Here is a 14,001-nt window from a genome sequence, read left to right as displayed (position 1 = left end):
AACATTTATCGCACAAATAGAAATGAAAGTGACATACTCGCAAAATAATTAATACATATGTCAAGGGGTAGCTGATATATTCTGGGCTACATTTGGGAACAATTAAGAACTCCAAGGCCTTTTGTGGATATGAGGCTTTGGATATTTATTGTCGTATTTGTGTATCAAATAAATCTTTCCACATGGACATCTAGGTGATCTATAATCATATACAATTATGATATTACTAAAATACTCTCTTTCTCTACATTCACTCATTAAATTTATCTTTAGTTAAATAATATTTAAATTACATATATTTGATTAAAATGACTCACCAATTATTCAATTATATTCTTGCTTGCATTCAGAACTTATTAGATAGTGTTTGTGATAGTGCTTACAGATGTAGCATTTTACATGTAATAATTATAGACCAGTACTTTTCTTAATCACTAAGGCTTGTATATATTAATATATCATATGCAAAACTAAAAAAGCAATGTTTTTATCAAACAATAAGTAATCAGTAAATACATGTACGAATAAGTGTCAAAATGTTTGCATAATAAATTTAATTTGTCAGGAATAGAAATCACGCCCATACGCTTTTTCAATAAATATGTTGATATATTACAAGCTGGTGAGATACATACTTTACTTATGGCCAAATGTGTTATAAACCTACTTTACGTGTCTTTCTGATACTTTATTACTTCATTTATCAAATTGTATGATTATGATATTCTCAATTTTAACTGGGCATTTTAATTAGTTACATACAGTGTTAAATTGTTGACATCGAGAAAAAAAGAAAACAATATTTAAATTATAATTTACTTAACACATAAGCTTAAAATGTAATTCAAGAAGATGATATAGAAATATAAAGGTATTAACAAACTAGCTTTAAATTGAGTCCATAGATTATTGAACAATAATTCCATTTGATCGAGATAACATAAAATTTATGGAAACATTTAACTATTTACTCAATGGATCTGTTAAAGCACTTAGGTTAAACACTGCAATAAACCAATAATCATTGTCGATTGAAAACATTTGGTGAAGATGTTAATAGCAGTTTTTATCTTTTACGTACAAATAAAATATGATTGTACTATAATATTCTTTTTTATTAAAAAAAAGTCAGACAGATTATTTCATCGCGAACTGAAGGCACGTAGCATTGGCTCTGAAAGGAGGAACTCATCCGAAAGATTTTGGTAAGCAAAAACAAGAAAAGGGGTAACATTCACATAAACATGAAAATCGTCGTGCGTTGGTTAATTTTAATTGAACTTTTTTTCTTCAGAATCTATTTATTACATTTGAAAAAAAAACTGTCTGCTGCTAAAAAAGTGGGAGGGGCAGGCAGCCACCCCCTCTCCCTTTTTGATGATGCGTGCCTGAACGGTTAACAAATGGATGCAAAATAACTCATAAAGATAGCGTATCCTTGCATTTGGGAATGAAATAATATAATAGCATGCAAAATTACTACCAATCGTGTATTAGTGCATTTTTTTTTACTATAGTCAAATTGAATATAACTACTAGACTATCATGTTTTCATATGGTACGAGTACTTTTTTCAATCAACCAATATTAATTGCTTCTGGTAACAAAAGAAAACTTAACGCAGTTCTAACACGTTAATTATATGCTTCTGTAAATTTTGAAAAAATATAAATCCAGAAAAAAACATTTTATCCTTCAAAGGAGCTGACAACGAGTTTTTTTCTGATATCATCATCCTTCACTGTGTTTCATTTTGTGCCTTCCGAATATCTACAAGGATTTTGGTAGAGCCGCAGTGTCAATGCTAATTCATGCTCAGCAGATTACAGTATTTCTACCCACCCGAAGTCGTGACTTAATAGTAAATGACTGTTAGAAATATTTTTTCTATGTAAAAAAAATAGCAAACTGTGTGTCCTAGTAAAAAGTTGCATGCTCCAAACATATTAATATTCTGAGGACTAAAATTCTGATTATAATGTATGTTATCATGTTGTACCAAGTATTGTCGTGCATATTACAAACATAAACAAACATATACTGCTGTAGATCGTGCAGTGATCTTAACGAATGTTAACGATGAATTTGTCGTAAAGTTTATAAATAACTGTTAAAAAGACAAGAACTTGTCCAAACCATTGCTGATATACATTTTTGGTAATCATCTAAACCTCAAATTTTGCTTGAATTATCATGGGGAAAAATATCAAAGGTTATATAATTTTACATCATTTAGAATAGAATGCAAATTTATTAAATAAATACAGTTCCATTCATTTTATTAAAACCCTTTAAGGAAGTGAACATGAAAAAATCATCAAGGGTTCAAATATGTCTGTTTGATGTATGCAATGCATGTTATCTGAAAGTCTTTTAGACAAATCTTTTCTCCTTAAGAAGATATATCACTCAGAATGACCAATTCTTGCAATTCATGAGCGCTGCCATATTGTTAAAATCATAACCTCCCTGCTGGGTTATCTCTTAGCATCTAGGAGAGGGCAGCACAGATGCTGACGTCAGTGAAACACATTGCATTTTACACATGCTTAGTAACAGAGATAAAATGTCATTATCAAAATGTAAATTGAAACTTGAAATTGATGTAAAGAGTTGTCATTTTAAAACAGGGTTTATGGTGGGAGATTTTGGATCTCAGAATGAAGCATTCCTACCATATATAAACACACAAGATGCATTGCTGAGCATCCTGTTTTTAAGATGTGACTTAGTTCTGTTATTCTTCTGACAGCACAAACGGAACCGGCATACGTATCATCAAGATTTAATGTAAGATAAAAACAAATAAGACAGAAAGATTTCTACGGCATTTAGATATAAAAAAAAACAATAACGGTTAGAAACCCCACGAAGAAAATGAAATTTCATTTTTATATTCATTTGAAATCTACCAAAAGCATTTTATTTATGTACACACTGGCTGCCACATTTCCGTACAAACATCTTGAAGGCCATTGTCTCATATTTTACAAATTATCTATTCATTTTTTGCACAAACCATGTATAATTACCTAAGGTTTAGTTATAGAAATATACTGAATCCTTGTCCTCTCATGGTAGAACAAAATTTTGCTGCACATCCAGATATGATTTTTCTTTGTAATTTTTATCAACTCTGAATAAATAACGACCCAGTTCTATCATTGACACAGTCACCATCAGCAATGTGGCTTATCTACGTCAGAGAACAGATGCATGCTGGGGTAAAATAGCTTACTTCCATAAACCTTTCATAGAGTGTGTTAAATTGATAAAAGCTCATGATACAAATAAACGAAAACTTTAAGGTTACAGAACTCATTTTTAAGTTTCAAAAGGCTTTAAAAATTTATTAAGCAACAATTAATTTTTTCATGTTCACTTCCTGTAATTTGTTCTTGAATTCTTTTATGACTCTTTATAAAGCAAGGGTAATAATTTGTCCAAATGATTTTATTGCTAACAAAATACAATTCGAAACAGGTCTATATACAGTCCAATTCCATGCACTTGAAATCATCAACTTCCTTTTATTCTCTGAAAGTTGTCTCAACTATAAAAAAAAAACAAATATCCAATGTATAGCAAATATACCACTCAGAGATAAAATGTAGAAAATTTTGTTATATTTACAATTTACAGATACTCCTTTAAGAGAACGTCTCTAAAAATGATCTTTATACCCAATTTTAGAAAAAAAAACAATCTTAAACACAAAAAATGTCATTATCAGGTTCGAATATTTGTACAAACAATATAATGACTATTATACTATTCAGATAAAAATTAACAAAAAATAACAAATAGTTGTTCTGGTATTAAAGCTACTCCTTGATAACCCCTTTACCTAAATTACCCCGAATAAAAATGTAGGACACTAAAATACACATATGGAATATTGTAAAACAGGTACAGTACGTTTTATATGTTTTCTTCATTTGCTTACTAGCAATTTAAATGATATGAGCGTCTGCAAATTAAACAATAAACATTGTTCATAAACGCTTTCTTATATGATTTGTTTGATGTTAGATGTGAGTTGGTTTTTTTGCTTTTTTCTGTTGAATAGACGCAGACAAATCGCGGCCTGAAACTTATTCAGAACAAAGGTTGTTCTGTTCTTGATAGAGAGGACACGTCTAGTTACGATAGTTGTTAGTTAAATCCCCCAAACACTTACAGGATCACATTGTTGTAAAAGAGCACATTTGGTATCGCTGTACATTTGAAATATTGTGTTTATATTTTATATAGTTTATACTTCAGGTAAGGTGAACTTGGGACATTTTTGCTTGGACGGATTTTATTACTTTATTTTATTTACAGATATTTGAAACTTTAAACAATCGGTAAACAGTGTACGATTTTAAATAAGATAATAAGATAAACATATTTACATGTATATGATAAACAAAATTTCACTTTCTTTATTATCAAATTAATAGCAATCTCTGATTAGTCGAGTTAGTCATGTGACACGACTAGTTAACATACCCACAATTCAAAAAATTCATGTATTTTTCTGTATAATGTAAAAGTAAAAACATAAAGTTGACGATCTTCGATACTCTGCCATGTTCGATAATTCTAAATCATCTGGGTTTTTTTTATATTCGAACCATTGATCTGCCTCTTATAAATACAGCTTTTATTAGTTTTCTAGCATTTTTATATTCAACGAAATGCTTGTCTTAGTCGATCCACAGAATCCTGATACATATAGATGTAGGTAAAGGGGTTCGAGCCACCGATGCTCCCATACAACCATATATTCTTTTGATCTTAGTTTTTATATTTATTCCTTTATATTAATTGTGGGCTTATCTGCGATAAACTTTGTACCATGCATGAATTCTATCTAAAAAAAAATGTTTAATTTCGTTTTTAAAGTTTAAATGACAAAAGAAATCTTAATGATTAAAAAATAATTTTTAAGGCTGTAGATCGGGTAACCTTTAAAGCACATGTTAAGGGAAAAGGTAATTATTCACACCGAGGCCCCATCACATGCTGGTTAAAATGGACTATCCCAAGTGATTAGATCTGATTCTTTAATAAACTGTCAGTATCTTATTTGAAATGCTTGAATTTTAGAATGCGGAAATGAGTGAAAAAAGAAGTGACAGTCTAAAAATGTTGCATGACACGCAAAAATATTAAAAAATAGTGTTGTTGACTTTATTTTTTCATTATTAGATGTAGAGAATTTACTTCTTACCAAATCGGTACGTTTTTAGCTGCATTATTTTTTAATATAATGTGGGACAAATTATTAGTCTTACTTTATAGGAGGATTTGTTTTTTCATCGTGTGTAATGAACCACCAGTTTGTTTTTTTAACATTTACAGCTATAAGATAAAAAAAAATCTGATTTTTAAATGAATGGCCCCGCTGTCCAGAATATTATCGACGCGTCATTGGTCCATAAAAATATATTAAAACTCAAACGGAAAATAGAAAACTGACACGCCGTGTATGCAGGCTCCAGCAAATGTTTTATCCTAAAGATCTAACTTTTTGCTTCATTTTATGACGGAAATGTGATCTACGGGGGTTTTGATAAAATATTTTGTTACCTAAATGTTATCAAACTCCCCCTTTTTTCGGCGATAGTGGTTTAAAATGCATGAATGCAGGCATCTAAACCAATATGCCTGAATAATTTTTACAATAAGAAGGATCATACTTTCCACCGTATTTTGACCTTAAATCAACGTCCCACAAAAACACTGGAGACCTAGTAATTGTCTTATGCTGATGGCCATTTTTGCATTCCAATTGACTTCCAATGATTCGCATGGCCATAATAGTTTTGTTACATCAGATTGTACGTGTCAGAGCTTCTGCATGCTACTAAATTGTAAAATCAGAATGAGGAGAGCCCAGTTACATAGTGATATTTGGATTCTGAACACCAGTTCGTTCTAGAGTTATGATTAAACGCGATTAAATGAGATAGACTTTTCCTGTATAATCATCACATGAATACCAGAAGAAAAGTCTGATGATATCGTGTTTTTTGTTTTTCATATTCAAAGTTTAATCTAATGTTGTCTATCAAGTTTCTATTGTATTTGAAACTGATATTTACTTACTTTATTCTTAGTTACAAACTCCAAATTAATAAATATTATACTTTTTAATAATCTATACTCACTTTTAAGCAGCTCCAAAAAAGAGTTTCGCACTTCTTCAGCAGATTAACCAACTTGCAAAATTTTTAGTCATAAAACTCTTTTAGAAAATATACTTCAATTAAGGACATCGAAACACCATTTCAATTGAAACATTTCAATTAAAAAAAACCTGCCATATTCATCAAAATGCGTTGACAGAGCCCACAATCCTACATATACCTCAATAATAGCTAATCTCTGCAGATCAGATAACCCTATGAGAACGTTGTTGTAGATATTCCCAGGTGTTTTCTGACGTGTGCCTCAATTACCTGTTTATGTTATTCCATTCATCCGAAATGATTGCAACAACCGGAAATCGGTAACTTATTGATGCAAAAAAATAAATAAAATAGAAAATCTACATAATGACGCGAGAATCATAGTCCTAAAAAGTCCTTTAACTTGAAAAATGAAAAAAAAACTTACCTTGGTTTTTAAGATATAAGGTGTGTCAATGATCCGAATTGATTATTATAGTCGCAGTTTCTACTTGTCTACAATCACTTTAAAAAGAGAATTTTGCTCGATTTCATCCGGATAATCAACTAGCTTAATCCCTCTATCGAAACAAAAGTTATGATCTCATCCTTATACTGTATGCTACTATTAAGTACAACAGCCAATGCTGATCAATATAGCCTTATCTCTGATTGGTTAGATGATACCAGTTCATTGAAAAATGTGCTCCCGCCCCTCACATTAAATTCCCTTGTTTATTGCAGTTTGCAGAAAAAGAGCAATTTATTGTAACGAGCGTCGGTTGGTAAAACAATGCCATTGATCATTTTAACAGAGTTATTTCAATAGAATAGATGAACAACGTCTCTGTCATGACTTTATTTTAATATATCAGAACATCATAAACTATTCAATTGTATGCAAATATAGCAATAGAGTAAGTTAAATGATTATCATCGACTTTTGTGTAGTTATGATGTTAGATCTTCAATGAACCAAACAATCAATCAATCAATCAATCAAGATGAATCACTCAATCAATAATTCAAACAATATTTCAATCAATCGATCAATATGCAAATCAATAAAGTAAAATCAATGTTCTGCTCAAGTGAATGGCTCAATATGACAATCAATGTATCAATATAATTGATTACTCAATTACTTATGACAATCAACCAACTGCAATGTAGAATATTCAATTATTCAGTGTATTCAATGACTCACTGTCAATCAATGTCTAATTCAAACAAAGTGTCAATTATCCCGATTATTGGCCACGGACCTGGAAGTAAACAGAATCTGGGACAGGCTTAAGCAAAATTCGGCCATATGTCTTAATGTATGGAAATCTATGATATAATGCGTGAAGACATCCGGTCATAATTTTGCACGAATGCCATGTCAAAAAGACTGCGGAATTACTCGGCGTGGAATTTAGCATTAACTTTAACATTATTATGTAGTATGTTTTGGAGGCCAGCACGTATGGTTTTCAAAAATGTATTTTGTGCAGTATCAGACAAATGAACACCATCACGGTAAGATTTTGGTGAACATTGGTGTGGGTCGGGGTACTTTAAGCAGGCGCCCTTACGCTTGTCTATAAATGGGGCTATTGATATCTTAATTCTTTTTCGAGCGGTCTCGTCGGCAATATTCGATAACGTATGTCTGTAGTGATTTCGTGGGAGTATCTGGGACCATATGAATATAGTATTTGGCAGAATTGTTTGTAGGTAAACAACAATTAATTTCATGACTTTTTGCAGTCTTAGCAACTGCATGGCCCCAATACTTTTGCCCCCGCAAGGCAACCTTACCAATCTGGGTGGCCTCTTTGTAGAGTGATACTTGTAATTGTGGGGTCTGCATCCTCCCAGACCAGACCAGTCTTTCCGTGCCAAAGTACTGCGACATTATGTTTCTGAAGGTCTAGATGTAGGTTTCCAAATTGTTGGACAGCGTGAAGGGATGTCTATTTGATAATTGAAGAACCAATTAGGGTGACTTGCTCTTTCTTTTAGACCTCAACATTTTCTAGGAAGTTAACAGAACTGAGTAACTTACTATTTTAAAGTAAATGCAAACAAAGTTATAGAGAAATATCAATAAAATTAATGTATCATAAACGTTATAATATGGCTATTAGGTTATACCGTAAGTAAACAATAAAGTTATTGTATCTCTTAACGTTACGGATTTATGCTTTATGATACTAGTATATACTATATGCAACCGTAGACCTAGGTCAGTACTAGCTATGTAGGCCCTTTAAGGCCTACTTAAATTTGAATATTTTAAATTTATTGTAAATTAAAAATCTTACAATGGAATATTATATTTTAATGAAGATGACTATATTTTTTATTAATCAAGTTATAGCCGTTGATGGCTGACAACTTGACTTGAAATTACCCTACATTGTGATGACTATCTAATGTAACAATCATGGCCGCCTTAAAGAGAGAAGACGAAAAAAGAATATTATCTTGTATTGTAAAGTTTGGAAACCCTTTAAAAATAAATGGAGCTCCTATCTGAATATTGTTCTGCAATAAAAGTAAAAACAAGCTTTCTGATAATATATGTGTGACTCCGATTTTGAAGATAATGAGAACTTGAACAACTGAAGTGTTGTCAATATAAAAGAGAAGTTTTGAGTTTTGTACATTATGATATCACAGTGAAACAGCTACCATACCTGGAAATATTTTAAGCACTGGCATGTCCTGATGACACTTTAAGTAACGCAAGACTAAGATCAGGACCAATATGACAATTTACCCCCAACATAAATACTAAATTCTTGGCTACCCCTGGGCTATCTGGAAAAGTGAAATGGATTGGCTGTCTAATTTTTTATAACAGAAACACCTTTGACTGGAGAAAATTTTGCCAGAAAAAGAGGACTTGCTTAGCTTGCTTATAAGCTTAATCCTATGGTGGGGTTTTGAGGTTCCAAAATTGGCGTTAATGAGACGTCTGCAGATGGCCTTACCTAGAACAACATCCCTGCAAGCAAAGCTTAGCAGACCTATGAGTGACTGAAAATCTTGCAATGTAACCATGTAACAGAGAGAAAGGACTTGTTGACCTGTCGCAGCTTATCTAACTTGTCTGATGGTAATGCCATGGTCATAGTTTTTGGTGTCATAAAAAGGTACCAAAGAAAGCAAGTTTTGCAGTTGGTTCTGCACTCTTGTCAGCTGTTATTAGTACACCTCAATCCTCACAAAGTAACTAAAATGTGTTAAGAGTATTTTCATAGACAATAGAATTGCTTGTGCCACCAAAAGAAAAATCGTCTAAGCGATGCAAAATAAATTTATTTTCTGTGTGTTGTTCATTTAGAAAATGTAAAGACAAAGCAAATTTCTCCGCCTGAGTACTGCTAATAGCACGTATTGGGTTAATTTAATCAAAACACAAATTCGCTTTTAACTCAAGCTCAAAATCGGCTGGAGAAATAGGAAGAAGCCTAAAGGCAGACTTAATTATCTAAAGAGTATGATATATGGTGTATGATGTAATGTGATGCGTAATGTTACCATCTTTTGGGGAAGTTAGCCGAGGGTGATACTGTCATAATAAATTATTTGAAAGCAGCTTGTATTACTAGTCATTTGTAGTTATCAACTAAGGAATTAATCAATACGCCTTGTGAGCTTGGTGTACAAGATAAAATTATATCTGTTTCTTACGATTTGACAACCAACTTTTTACGTTATAGAATCGTTCTCGATAAATATCATGTTACGAAAATCTAACCTGTTACTTCTAATTGATGTTCTTTTTTATAAGCTGTCTGAAACAATAACTCATTGTGTTGCAACACACAAGAAGTGTTGCCTATATCGACATGTAATTTGTTATTCGGTGTATTTCTTCGGTGTAAACAAAGAGACCAATTATAATATTCCTTTAATGTAGACTAATTTTTCATTTTCCATTTTAGTTTTACTGCTTATGTAATGTAACTACCTCACTGTTGATAATCATTACTATGAGGGATAACAGAGGGAGGTAGTACGAAGTGAAGGAGTATTCATGTCTTATTAATTATAAACGGTGAAGTCTTTGTTCATATTAAAAAAAAAACAACTTTCAAAACATGAAAAAATGACTTAAAGTAAACAAATGAAAACCATATTTCTATGATGGAAGTGGCCTCCAAAAATATAGTATGATCCTCCTTTCTTTTATTATCATTGTCTGTAAACAACCATTCTGAAATCATGGTGTATCTTTACATAGAGAATATATGTGATATGTTGTACAAACATTATCAGAATGGTTCAAAGACGATGACAGAGATGCCTTTATTTCTTTTTTATGCTTCATTGTCCAGCCATATATTTTTAACTGAGTTTTTTAAATGAGTATTTCGCTAAAAAAATAAATGTGAGTGCATTTAACTTTTGCATAATTTATACAACCACATGTAAGTTTGATATTCAGATTTAGAGCCCATACAACTGTATCTTTAAAATGGTTCATAAAAAAGTGAAGGTCTTTATTCAATTGAAAAACTATAATTAAAACAAATATTCGGTGACTTTTAGTAATAAAATCAGCCAATACATATCTACTGGATTTCACATAATCTTACAGTTGTTTCATTTAATGAATTGGTACTTTATCAATTGGTCAATATCAAAAGCTGGACAAAAAGTCGATTAGTATTGATGATACATGTTTAATATCATTGTGGTGACTTTACCCGATGTATTTTTTCTGGAACGGACGACTTCGGAATATGGATAGGTCTAAATACCCACAAACAGAACGTACTTGATGATTCCTAACTTGTGCAATATCTTCAAGCTAGCTTGCTGTATGATAGAATATAGAAAATAAAGCAAATTGAGCAATCATATTAATTGAGAATAGTTGGAAGATCAATTCAAATTTGAAAAAAAATCTGAGATATGCCATTATGCAAGTTGTTTAAGCATTACTCTGGACTTTGATATAATTTGAAATCTTAAAACACTGCTATTAACACTGAAATACTTTTCTTGATATTGTTCTTGGAAAAATATTTTTTATATATATGATGTTTGATATGAATAAAAGCGAATTAAATTTTAAATGTTTGGTGGTTCCTGCACGATAAAATGTCAACGAAAAAGCTAAAATTCGTAGATTAATATGAAACCTTAGATTAAAAATAGCTCTAAAAACCGAGTTCTAAAAATAGATATACTAAACATAGATTTTTTTTTTTAACTCGAGGTGACTTTTTAATTGAAAGATTTATATAAACATTCTTTTTATTTTCTGTTAGTTATAAGTCAATGAACCGAATGACCAGTTTGTACATTTATTACATTTAGAATCTCTCGGAACTTACCAGTTTCTGTTCTTTATGTATGTATGTAACTTCTTCTGAAACCATAACTAAGTCTAAAAGGCTTGACACGTTTAAGTGTATTTTCAGCTACTTAAATCTCTAACTTTAAATTACAGGAAAGATTCTAAAAGGATCTCAGGTAACTTTTAACAATGTCTCTTCCTTAACATTTCAAATTACTTTTAAAAACATCTTTTTAACATACATTGTAAAATGTCTTAGCTAAATGCAATTGAAGCCACCAACCTAGCAATTATCTTATCTTATCAAAGGTCAACATTTTTTTATTAGATTTTTGCTATTTAATTTTAACATTTGATGTTATGCATTAATGATTTTATTTTAGAAATATGATAAAACAAATATTCTGTATCTTTTACTGACAAAATTAGCAGAGATATATATATATATATATATATATATATATATATATATATATATATATATATATATATATATATATATATATATATATATATATAAAGCACTAAAAATTGGCTAACGACACGAACAATAGAAATTGTCAAATTTTCGGGACAACCAGTCCCTTCTTCAGGACACATAGAGTCGATTAGTATTGATGATACATGTTTAATATCATTGTGGTGACTTTACCCGATGTATTTTTTCTGGAACGGACGACTTATATATATATATATAATAAAAAAAAAACAGAAAGCCGATTCAAAACTCTACCGGTTTCATTATTTATAATGAAACCGGTAGAGTTTTGAATCGGCTTTCTGTTATTTTTTATTATTTAATACTTGTGTGGATTAACTTTACTCATTTTGGATTATATATATATATATATATATATATATATATATATATATATATATATATATATATATATATATATATATATACTAGATTCAACGGTCTATAATGAAAAATGACGATAAAAATTGTCACTAGTCTCAAAAATCCATAAAGCGAACTACAGTTTAACGCAGGGCAACACCGACCTCTAAAAAGATAGATGTGGGATCAGGTGTCTAGGAGGAGTAAACATTCCCTGCCGCCCGGTCAAACCCGCCCTGTGCTCTTTGAACAGATCGTGAAAAACGGAAAAAATCGTAGTCAGTCCGGTGTATAAATAATGGTCTAAAAAGTATGAAAAACGCCAGTCAGCATGTGTCCTAATGAAACAGTGTAACTGCTGACAAAGTCATTGTATCGACCATAGAACTTGCGTAAGAATGATTTCAATATGTTTTATGCAATGACTGGGTGTTTAATTAAGCGAGACATAGAGCATATTAGTATTAATGGTATAATTTCATTCTAGGGTATGATGACTTCACCCTTTTTATGAGCAGAGTATGCTTTCTGGTTCCTATTTAACAAGGATGCCAGATATATGACTACAATTCAGAGAAAACCCCCCAGGTAAAATGTGAATGCCATTGATTAAAAGACAAAATCACAAAACAGATTTTTAAAATCGATAAAGTAGCATGCATGTAACTATTTAGGATGTTCAATTACTCCTGACTTTAAAATAATTAATCATTTAATGACACTGCTTTAAAACTGAAAAAAAAACTTTATTCACGTTTATGAATTATTAAATTAGAATCATTGTGTTTAATTAATATTGTGTATAATACTTTGATATTTATATAGAGTCAAAGTTTGGTCAGCAGATTTAGCGTCTCGGGAATACTTATATAAGTATTTCTTATGTTTTTCAAGTTACAATTTCTTCAACATACAACACACATCAGAAAATTATAAAAAATAACAAAGCACTTTTTTAAAAATTCATTTGCCTTGATAATTTTTTTGGTTTTTCTGAACTTTTCTTCAATTTGTGAATATTGCAGAATAGCGACAAACATGTTAAAGTAGCCTATCAAATGCTTTTCATAAACCTGGTGACAAAAATCAATCCTTTGTGGAAAAAACACTACACATGCAAATAAACGTGCTTGATAGAAATTGAAAATATAACATCAACACTTAAAGGGTACCTTAACCTTTTAAGGGGGTTATTTACTCAGGGTTTGAGTTCTCAAATTCGGATTGTTGGAAAGTTCAATATCATTAGCAAAAATGTGTTCGAAACACAAAAAGTATCTATGAAATGAATAATTATTGACATAACATTCGATATTTTTACTATATTAGGGAATTATGATTAAACTAAAATAGACTTCCAGCCAAACAGAGAAACTTTCGACAAATATTGCAGATCTTGCTATAACATTTTTGGCAGTTCTATGATATTAAACGTTTGGATTTTATGTTCTAGTCTATACAATTTTGCACATTTTCTTTTGGTTTTACATCACTAAATAATTAAAATAACTGTATCCCACAAATTGAAAAAATATTGAAAAATGCTTAAAAGCGATAAATGACACCATATCTCAAAAATTTGATCAATGACCTTATATAGATTTCATGCCAACAGAATATTGTCAAGTAGTTCAATACTGTGAATTGTTTTGTATTATCATCATTCAGTGTTTTGTAAAAATTGGATCCGAAATTGGTAGGGA

General features: G+C 30.8%; 1 protein-coding gene across 1 annotated transcript in view; it reads right to left on the bottom strand.

The window, feature by feature from the left end:
* The window catches only part of LOC105340035 (BLOC-1-related complex subunit 5), a 122,547-nt gene that overhangs the window by 38,387 nt on the left and 70,159 nt on the right, over window positions 1-14,001 (bottom strand). The gene's annotated exons all lie outside the window — the stretch shown is intronic.

The sequence above is a fragment of the Magallana gigas genome, chromosome 9 (genome assembly GCF_963853765.1).
Source record: "Magallana gigas chromosome 9, xbMagGiga1.1, whole genome shotgun sequence".
Taxonomy (NCBI): domain Eukaryota; kingdom Metazoa; phylum Mollusca; class Bivalvia; order Ostreida; family Ostreidae; genus Magallana; species Magallana gigas.
This window is presented reverse-complemented; position numbering and strand designations above follow the sequence as displayed.